Here is a 10,388-nt window from a genome sequence, read left to right on the forward strand (position 1 = left end):
TTAAACAGAGTAAACTACGAAGGCTGGCCCGAGGCTGTTCAGGCCGGTTTGGGTGTAAAGTGTCGTGTAAAGTGTCATCCGTTATTTTCGTACATTATTAATTATGCCTCTGACCAGGTGCATTGCATTCCGGCTGAGAAAAAAATGCGACCATAATTCGACCCATTAATTTCGACGCGTAAAACCATGGTGCAATTAATGTCGACGGAAGGACGAATTTAATTGGAATTAAGATAAATTCGTCTGAGATAGCGCGACGTACAACTAGGCCTAAAATTGGTCTTTTTAAGTGGTAAGTTTGTGCACGGTAAATTACTTTGAAGTTGACACGTTATTAAGCCATTGTTTTGGTTATTTTCGTACATTATTAAATATGCCTCTGACCAGGTGCATTGCATTCCGGCTGAGAAATAAATTCGACCATAATTCGACCCATTAATTTCGACGCGTAAAACCACGGTGCAATTAATGTCGACGGAAGGACGAATTTAATTGGAATTAAGATAAATTCGTCTGAGATAGCGCGACGTACAAACTAGGCCTAAAATTGGTCTTTTTAAGTGGTAAGTTTGTGCACGGTAAATTACTTTGAAGTTGACACGTTATGAAGCCATTGTTTTGGCTTTGTCAAATAAGAAATGATCTATCCAAATGAAATGTTTGCCCTGTAAAAATGGTCTATAGTAATTTTACTTCAGTCTATATCACGTGAACTAAGTATGCTTACTGCACAATTACGTCTGCAAAGAAAGAAATTGTTTCCCATTATAATTGGAACATCCTCACTACAAGAAAGCCTTTTAATATAAATAATCCTACAAGCTGCATCAAGTTGAATGAGTCTTGATAGACGCTGAATAAGTAAATCCAGTGGATCACGAAAATTTCAAGAATGAAGTCAGAAAAGGTTGCTCTTCTCTTCATAGCCTTTTTTGTCGTGTCTCTCGTGCACGAAGCTCATTGTATTGAGTTTCCGCCGAAAAATAAATTGGTAAGGCAATAATTACACTTGCTTAAAAGTTTTTTACTGTTGAAATTAGCTGAGTACTGATCATGAAGGCCGCGGACTGAACCATGTTGAAGACTCTTTACTGCATGGAACTTTCAAGTTGTATGGGTCATTTTCAGAAAGTCTTCCATTTTGAATTGATTAAGTCTAAGTGCACTTCTTCGTCACCATAATTTCATAAGATAGACGGTCGGTGAACAGGGAACTTTGCTTGACTGTATGGACCAGTGTGAAAATAGCGTATTTAAATGTGTTACGAACTTCCAAGCCGTGAACGCACAGTTGAGATGTCCTCCCATCGGTTGAGCAAGTCAATTGGGTTGCGAGCTTTGTCAAAAGCGATAGTTTTTAGTATTTATGATTTTGCATCAGACAATGAAAATCATCTGAAAAATGGTATAATTGCCCATTTTTAACGGATTTTTATTCTAAAAAGGTCACCTAGAATTTTTGGGAGCCTTTTTTCTGGCTAAAATTTTCGAAAAGGTAAGTTTTGATCCCTATAATTTTCGGATCAGTGGACTTTCAGCTAGGAAATCCGAACAGATGAAAAATTTCTAGGGGATATGCCTATATCTACCGTTTAAATACTAAAATATGTTTGACAATGCTATGTTTGAGTGGTTTTGAACTATATTCTCGTTGGGTGCCCCTATATGTTTAGCCGCCGGTTTCAATCCATCATAGAGCTGATATATATGCTTGCTTTTGCAGAAAGGAGTGGTAGAGGAACGGCGCCGGAGTGTCTGCGCTGTGGCAAGGAACTTGGGCTGTGATTTGACCCACAAGAGGAACCAAGATACTAATTACGTGAACTGACACCACCAGACCGATCATCAGTTGACCATGAACCTGTAACGGATGAGAAAACGTGCAGTTTATAACGTAGCTTACAAACAAAACTATGTATAGAATGTAGATCTCGAGAAATAAAAGAATAATTTCAGTGTCGTTGAATATGGTGGAAGCAGAGGATTGCCGCATTCCTTGTTTAATTGCATGCTTTTGTCCTTGTTTCAAAGAGGAATTGGAGGAACATTATGCAAAGTGGAAACTAGACTTTCCCCCGAAAAAAAATATTGCTCATCCGAAACTGCTAAGTGACCTTTTAAGTGCCAAAAATTGCAAAAATACCGGCTTCCGAAAACGCAAAGGACTACTTTTCCCTGGTTGCGAATCTTTTAGGTGATCATTTTAGTAAAGTAATCTGTAGCTGTCTGGCAACGGAGAACCGAAATTCTTAGAACAGTTTTAAAAAGAGGTTTGTCCAATGCACACGAACTGAGTCGGGTCGACTCTTTGGTGAAGACGACCCGTCAAGCGGAAGTCGGGTCGTAGTGTTTGTGGAAGTAAAGTAACGGGAAGTTGCCATTTTAAAGAAGATTCGAGTAACTTTATGAAAATGGTGACGGGTCGTAAGGACCTGTCTAGTTCGTGACGTGCCGTCATTTGAAAACTCGACCCGACTATTGGAAATGTCAGGTAGCGAGGGACTTAGAAAAAAATCATCGTGTATTTGTGAAGATAGTGGAGGCGGTGAGGCCGGCTGAAAATGTTGACGGGTCGTGACGACCCGTCTAGTTCGTGTCAAGCCGTCATTTGAAAAGTCGACCCGACTTTTGGAAATGTCAGGTGGTGAGAAGAAGATAATGTGAGGATGGTGTGAAGAAGAAGAAGAAGATGGTGTGAAGATAATCGAGGCGGTGAAGCCGCCTGGAAATGTTGAGGGGTCGTGACGAGCCGTTTCTTGAAAGGTCGAACTGATTGTTGGAAATGGTGAGAGACTTAGAAAAATCGTGTATGTGAAGATACTGGACTCTTTGAGGCCGGCTGAAAATGTTGACGGGTGGCGAAGTCATTTGAGGTTGTGATGTCAATCCACTGGGACACAGTTGTTTCGTTATTCATATTTATGTTACTCGTTTGCGATCGTCGCGTAATTTTGAAGCGCTAGCCTTTAAGGTGAAACACAAATTAAACATTTTAAAGACAGGATAGTAAGTACTGCGGGTGTGAGATTAAAATTGTGGCTGGAAACGAATTTGGCAAGACTTTGTTGTAGGTTTATTATTGTATTTGGTCCCCTGCGAGTTATGTTGTGAGGTATCGGTATAGCCCAAAATTGATGATTTTGCCATTTTAGTTTTTGATCTTCCCAGGTACACCTCTTTGAATTTTTTCAATGAGGTGTTTTCTTCTAGACAGAGTTAGAAAGGAAAACGACTCTACGAATAAATTATCTCAAATTAGAAGCTGTCCACAAATGGCTTTATGTCTCAAAACTCAAATGCAAATTTCATCGAATGAGGCGCACGATTTCAGTTCGTTTACAGCGATTTTTCATCCCTTTCCGCTGAAATTTGGCAAGAATGTTGCCCGATAATGTGGCAAAAAATCCGTGTCGGGGAGTATTTATTTGTTGCCTCCTTCGAAAGTAATGAGTATTTAAGAAAAGGTACTGCGCGTTTTATAAAAGGTTAAGGCCATCCCCCCTTTTTTTTTTGTTTACCGTCGAATGGGTTTCATGATATTGGGTCGGTCGGTCGGATTAAAAAAAAATGCTAAAAACAAAAATCATAAGCATTCTCGGAATCGGAGGCCTGGTACCCCGGCATCATAGCTGTGGAGCCAGGAAAACAACAAGACGTGAACCCAAAATCAATATGGCGGAAAAGTTGGCGGATGTTGTGGCAAAATTAAAATCAAGACAGCATGGGAAAAAGGATCAACCACCAAAACTCCTGTGTGACATAAAATGGCTTAAAAACGTCGTTTAATTTTTTTTTTTTTTTTTGAAAAACTCCTAAATTTGGGTCGGTCGGACGACGCGAAACGGAGGAAAAAAAGGGGATGGCTTAAAGTTTAACAGTGAATAAAAACAAACCAGATATGTAATCAAAATGCCTCGACACGGTTTTTTAGATGAAGGTGTGAAGAAAACGTAGTTTCCGGTTAAATTTTGACCGGAAACGAACTCAATTTGTGAAACTACATACTTTTTGGAAAATGATGGCTATTTTAGGAAAGGTATTTTATTTCTTGCCTTAAGTCTACTAATAATCGGGATCTAAAATTTCTAAGCTTCCAGAAAATATATATTTTATTGGGGTTTTTATGAAACGTGTGACCGTGAAGCAGCGACAACGCGAGGTTGTCATTTGGGGTGTACTGCATGATATTTAAATGACGCAAAAGTCATGAAATGACTTGTTATGCTGCGTTCTTCCAACAGATTAGCATTCCGTTTTTCATGAAGAATTTAAATCTGTTGACGACTTCGACGCGTTTAGGTGATTAATATTGGACAATAGTTTTGAAGTTCTTTATTTGCTTGGTTAGCAATCATGCTGGTTTACGGTTTATTTGTGGATGTTCTGCAACGTGAATGCATAATTTCTTGAGGCCGGACATGGAGTAGAAAATGCGGGCCGTTGTTTGTACATATTTTGGGCGTATGTGTTTTAATGAGTTAGACATGGTTAAACATGAAACGTTAGTGATGCATTGGTATATTTGTTAATTTAAACACAGGCAAATTATTTTGTCAGTTAACTTTCAGGCTACCGAGATGCAACTTGTTTTGCCTGGCATGCACTTTGCTCAACAGCAACGGTGAATTGGTTCTTTTCTGATTTTAAAGCAATCCATTTTTAAGTTTTATACTTATGGAACTCGATAACTGAGGAATAAAACTCAACAGCTATTACACCTTCGAACATCTGCTTCCCTAGTTCCCCGGTTAAACATGAAACGCGTTAGTGATGTACTGGTGTATTTGTTAATTTAAACACAGGCAAATTATTTCTCAACTTTCAGGCTGCCGAGATATAACTTGTTTTGCCTGGCATACAGTTTTCTCAACAGCAACGGTGAATTGGTTCTTTTCTAATTTTAAATCAATCCATTTTTAAGTTTTATACTTATGGAACTCGATAACTGAGGAATAAAACTCAACAGCTATTACACCTTCGAACATCTGCTTCCCTAATTCTCCGGTTAAACATGAAACGTTAGTGATGTATTGGTATATTTGTTAATTTAAACACAGGCAAATTATTTTGTCAGTTAACTTTCAGGCTACCGAGATGCAACTTGTTTTGCCTGCCATGCACTTTTCTCAACAGCAACGGTGAATTGGTTCTTTTCTGATTTTAAAGCAATCCATTTTTAAGTTTTATACTTATGGAACTCGATAACTGAGGAATAAAACTCAACAGCTATTACACCTTCGAACATCTGCTTCCCTAATTCTCCGGTTAAACATGAAACGTTAGTGATGTATTGGTGTATTTGTTAATTTACACACAGGCAAATTATTTCTTAATTTTCAGGCTACCGAGATATAACTTGTTTTGCCTGGCATACACTTTTCTCAACAGCAACGGTGAATTGGTTCTTTTCTGGTTTTGAAAGCAAACCATTTTTAAGTTTTATACTCATGGAACTCGATAACTGAGGAATAAAACTCAACAGCTATTACACCTTCGAACATAATTGTCCGGTTAAACATGAAACGTTGGTGATGTATTGGTGTATTTGTTAATTTAAACACAGGCAAATTATTTTGTCAGTTAACTTTCAGGCTACCAAGATGCAACTTGTTTTGCCTGGCATACACTTTTCTCAACAGCAACGGTGAATTGGTTCTTTTCTGATTTTAAAACAATCCATTTTTAAGTTTTATACTTATGGAACTCGATAACTGAGGAACTGGGAAATTTAGAATGCCCAATTATAGCTGTGTAAAATTTCACTCCGGGCTAATTGATTTCCCAGCATGTCACAGGGAGGCACATTCAATATTAATCACAGACTTATCATTTTCCTAGCTGCTATCATGATATCCTGATATCATGAAATTGAACCTAACAGCAATTGTTTTACCTCAACGTTTGAGCGTGAGCCTGTATACCGGGAAGGCTTCCATTACCGAATTTCCCGACGTCAACATTGTTTACCTTGCCTCCATAACTCGTTTGAAAACATGAATACAGAAATCCATGACATTCAGACGAAGACTGCTCAATTAATCCCCCCACAGAGGCCAACCAAAGTTATTCCGTAAGCTTCGTCCACGTTTTTACCAGAATTTCGGACGGCGAGTGTAATCTACAGGTCGCAGGTCACAGGTTGCAGGTCATTGTTTCACCAATACAGAAAGTATCCTAAACATTCTTAAAAGCTAACCTTAGGCCTAATTAGGCCTAAACAAAAGTTTTTAGGCCTAAGGTTAGCTTTTAAGAATGTTTAGGATACTTTCTGTATTGATGAAACAATGACTGCAACCTGTGACCTGCGACCTGCGATCTGCAGATTAGACCCGCCGAATTTCGGAACCTGATCACCATTTTCCCGCAAAAAATTACCGACTTGAGGGCGACAAATCTCTCTTCGAAAGAGCTGAAAAAACTTTCCTTCGACAAATTGGCTAACATTTTACCCTGGATGCCAGAGGTCTTCTCGCTCGCCAGCGGTGAGGAGCGTCGAAGTAGTGCTGGTCGGCGAGAGACGACGGCGACCTGTACCATTTTTCCCCGGGTGAGAGAGTTAATCCAAAAATCCTATAGAACGAAAAATGGTTCCGTGTCCCAGCACTAACCGCCACTGTCGATACGCGCAAACGAACTGAAATAGATTTGTGTTCCCCACAAAATTCATCTCGCCCCTAAATATGGTCATTCAATAAAAAATTAAATACTTTTTTCTGCTTACCGTAAGTTCACAGTACAATCTGATCGATCCTGAATACGAAACACCTTTTGTGTTATGTTTTTAGCCTTTGTTGAAGGATATCTACACCGTCAGGAGACGTCCAGCCGAGAATTCCTGAGTTGGCTTACGGCTCCTCATGGAACGTCAAAATGACGCTTTCAACAACAGTGAGTTATATTCGAACCGGTCGTTCAGTTGTTTCCACACATCTTTTTTAGCCGACGGCATGCAATTCTAGTAAGGGTACTATTTCGTCTAAGAACAACCGAAAAATTCTACGCAACTGCGATGCTCTCCTTTCTTTTCATTTCTTTTATTTATAGTGACATTTATTATTGTCCATGCACGTATCAGTATTTAGTCCCTACTCTTTGGGAACGGCAAATAAAAAATTTAATACTGAGCAGCACGTTGTCAGAGTACATATGTCACTAAGAACACGAACGAACAAATTATTCACCCATTTGTAAGTGCCACGAAGTTTATGGTTGTTCATGCACATATCAGTATTCAAGTCGCCACTCTTTGAGAACGAGGCATACAACATTCCTGAGCAGCATGCTGTGAGGGTATTAATTTCGCTACAAATGAAACAGTTACAACATTTGTTGTGAGTGCTATTGTGGACGACGATTATAGTTGTTCATGCATGTATCGGTATTTTAGCCGCCACTCTTTGAGAATGAAGCATACAACATTTCTAAGCAGCGTATTGTCAGGGTATTAATTTCGCTACGAACGAACCATTGTTGCGACTGAGATTCCCCTCCCTTCCATTTCTTAGTCTCTAATTTTTTGAGGCTGCGTCCCCCAACACCACATAAACTCTTTAAAAAAAATATCAGATTTGGGACAACTTGAAAATCCCTGTATTTGCCTATTTTTATGAATTATAGAAATCGCAAAGAATTGAAGAGTTTATATGGTTTAAATGGGGAACACAGCCTCAAAATTAGAGACGTTTGTAATGATTTTTAAGGATGTTTTTAAGTCCGTAGCTTGGTCTCTGTTCCACCAAAAACCATCAAACTTGGACAGATGGCCAATCTCAACGTTATCGTTCATGTGATGCTCTCAATTCATCGATTGGTTCCAATATGAAACTCGTCCCATTTCCCTGCGCAATTCCGGAATGGTTCATATTGTTGACAAGTATTGGGCCCTGCCCCAGGCCGGTCCGCTAACAAAGTGATGCCTCACTAGCCTCGATTTTATGAGCTTGACCCAGGCTCCAATCGCGCGCCGCCATTTTTCGGCATTACTTTCGGCATTTTATATACAAAATAAATTGTCTATATACCTAGTTATTATATCTACTATTAGTAAACTATTAGTAGAATTAATGCAAATGATGTAATCTGATTGGCTGAGCCATTGAACACTATCAGTCATTAGTGAGCAGTGGCTGGAGGTCGTCTTGGAAATAACGACGTTTTTTTCGTTTTCCCATAGTTTTGGAGGAAAATTTGGATACAAATGGGTACTTAAATTTCTGAGAAGTCTAAACGAAGGACATTTACGGTTTCTTGAATTTCAAAATAGTTGAAATTATTGAAATAGCTGACGCGCTCGCGCGCACAACTTAGATTTTAAATGGCAATTCAATCCGAGCGGTTTAATAATACGTCAAAAAATAATTGGAAACCGTTATTTGAAGTAACTTTTTAGTAAGAATTCCTTCGGCCTCATCAACTATCACCTCATAAAAATCTCGAGCTCATAATCTAATTGTTAAATATAGGATATCAAGATTAAGCACTTGGAAATGCATGCAGGCTCTCCGTACCCTCCCATTACAGATATCAAAATTGTTTCTCAGAAGGATCGATGCCCTGCAAAATATTCTATGGTAAGTTAAAAACCCAGCTATAAGCCAAGCAGACGTGTTTGCTACATTGTAGAGATAAGAATGATTTATTGGCGTGCTCTTGGTAGAACTCATGTACATGTACAATCTTATGTGAAATATTTTCGTAGTTTTGGCATGTTTTTACATGAAGACATGTTGTGGTTGTCTGTAATCAAATTTTTTTTACTTTATTTTTTTGTCTTTTTTTGCCTGTAATCAATATACCGCAAGCGATTCTCAGGCTAAATGGGGCGAGCTGATCGGCTGGTTTTTGGTCGTCTTTTACAGTGATGACCATCACCATGGAAAAGGTCCGGTTACGTATTTTTTCTCTCTCTCCCGGGAATTCAAGTTGAGTAAAGCACAAAAAAGTTTTTAAAAAGCACTGAACTTGTTTACGACATCCCCAGAGGCATGCAATTATCTAAAAAAAGCACTCCTATTATTTCTATGCACAGAAACCTTCACTCTAACGTATTATTTTTATGATTTTCGACGGATAAGTAGATTAGGCTACATAAAGCTATGATGCTCGATCTATCGAAATTAGGGCATTTTTCCCTTGCCTTGTTTCTCCGAAACAAAGTGGGTGACCCCACAATTTTTTTTCATTTTTGGAATGAAACAAATGTCAATGTGGAAAGATTTAATTTTAGGGGAGAAAATGAAAATTTATCTCCAAGTTCTGACGTTGTCCATAAAACCTCAAATATGGCAATTTCACGTTGTTGTTTTGCAGACGACGACAAAGAAATTGACGGAATGAATGAAAAATGCTCGTGCAGAGAGTGCAAAGCTATTGTTTTTGCCCACTAAATATGCAAATTTGTGACGTTCTCGTTTCATGCGTCTACATTCTCTCACTCAAATCAGTATCTTCACCAAATTCGATGTGCGCAAAATTCTTTTTCAAGTAATATTATGAGGATCACAATTAGAGCTATGTGCCAAAAACGAATCGCACTTGATAAACAAATTCTTCATTGCCGCTCCGAACTTTCCAAAATCTGTCTAGCAATTTTAGTACAATCGATTCGCGCTAAAATCCCACAACTTAATTCTGGACTGTTTGACCATTTACACCAAACCAAGACTCTAAAACTTTAACAATTTATAGGTCCGCAAATTACCGACAACACTACATTGCATAGCCATAATACAATTCCAGAAAATCTTCCGCTTACTGACTCAGAGAAATCTGTTCTCAGTAAGGGTCTAAATTTTGTCCCTAGTACCAAACGCACCAACGAATTTTCTAATATGCAAGATGTTGAAAAATTCCTTCGCCGCGTTCAGTTTAAAGCCTTTTTTCATGACAAAGAGGATGATTCGGACACTTCTAATAAAGATATTTTTGAAACACTTCTAGTTCGCAAATCCAAATGGACTCCCCCAGAGGGACAATTTGCCTCTTTAGACTTTTTCACCAAAAAATGACGTCACGACATTCACAAACTTAAATTCAATCGCAACACTAAATTTTCCAACCTTTCCTCGGAAGAGTGGGCGGCGCTTAAAAATCTTAGTAAACGCAACGACATAGTTGTCAAATCGGCCGACAAAGGCGGCGCGGTAGTTTGGCGGTCCGACCTTTACCAAAAAGAAGCTTTGCGGCAACTTTCGGATACCTCGTTTTATGCCAAAATCCCTAGAGATCTCACTGCCAAAAATCAAAAACTTGTCAAAGACACCATTCAAAATCTTATAGTTATTCAAGAATTACCGGCCACTGCCACTAATCTCATCATCAACACCCCTAGAACTTCGTGCATTTACTTCTTGCCTAAAATTCACAAACCCAACAACCCAGGTCGCCCT

The 10,388-nt window shown here is 38.8% G+C and overlaps 1 long non-coding RNA gene across 1 annotated transcript; it reads left to right on the forward strand.

Annotated features, from left to right (window-relative positions):
• The first annotated feature begins 834 nt into the window (after nucleotides 1-834).
• Nucleotides 835-1,966, forward strand: LOC138037821 (uncharacterized). The gene is made up of 2 exons (XR_011130110.1): nucleotides 835-991; nucleotides 1,724-1,966. It is a non-coding gene; the product is annotated as an uncharacterized lncRNA (long non-coding RNA).
• The last annotated feature ends 8,422 nt before the right edge of the window (nucleotides 1,967-10,388 follow it).

Source organism: Montipora capricornis, chromosome 2 (assembly GCF_036669925.1).
Source record: "Montipora capricornis isolate CH-2021 chromosome 2, ASM3666992v2, whole genome shotgun sequence".
Lineage (NCBI taxonomy): Eukaryota > Metazoa > Cnidaria > Anthozoa > Scleractinia > Acroporidae > Montipora > Montipora capricornis.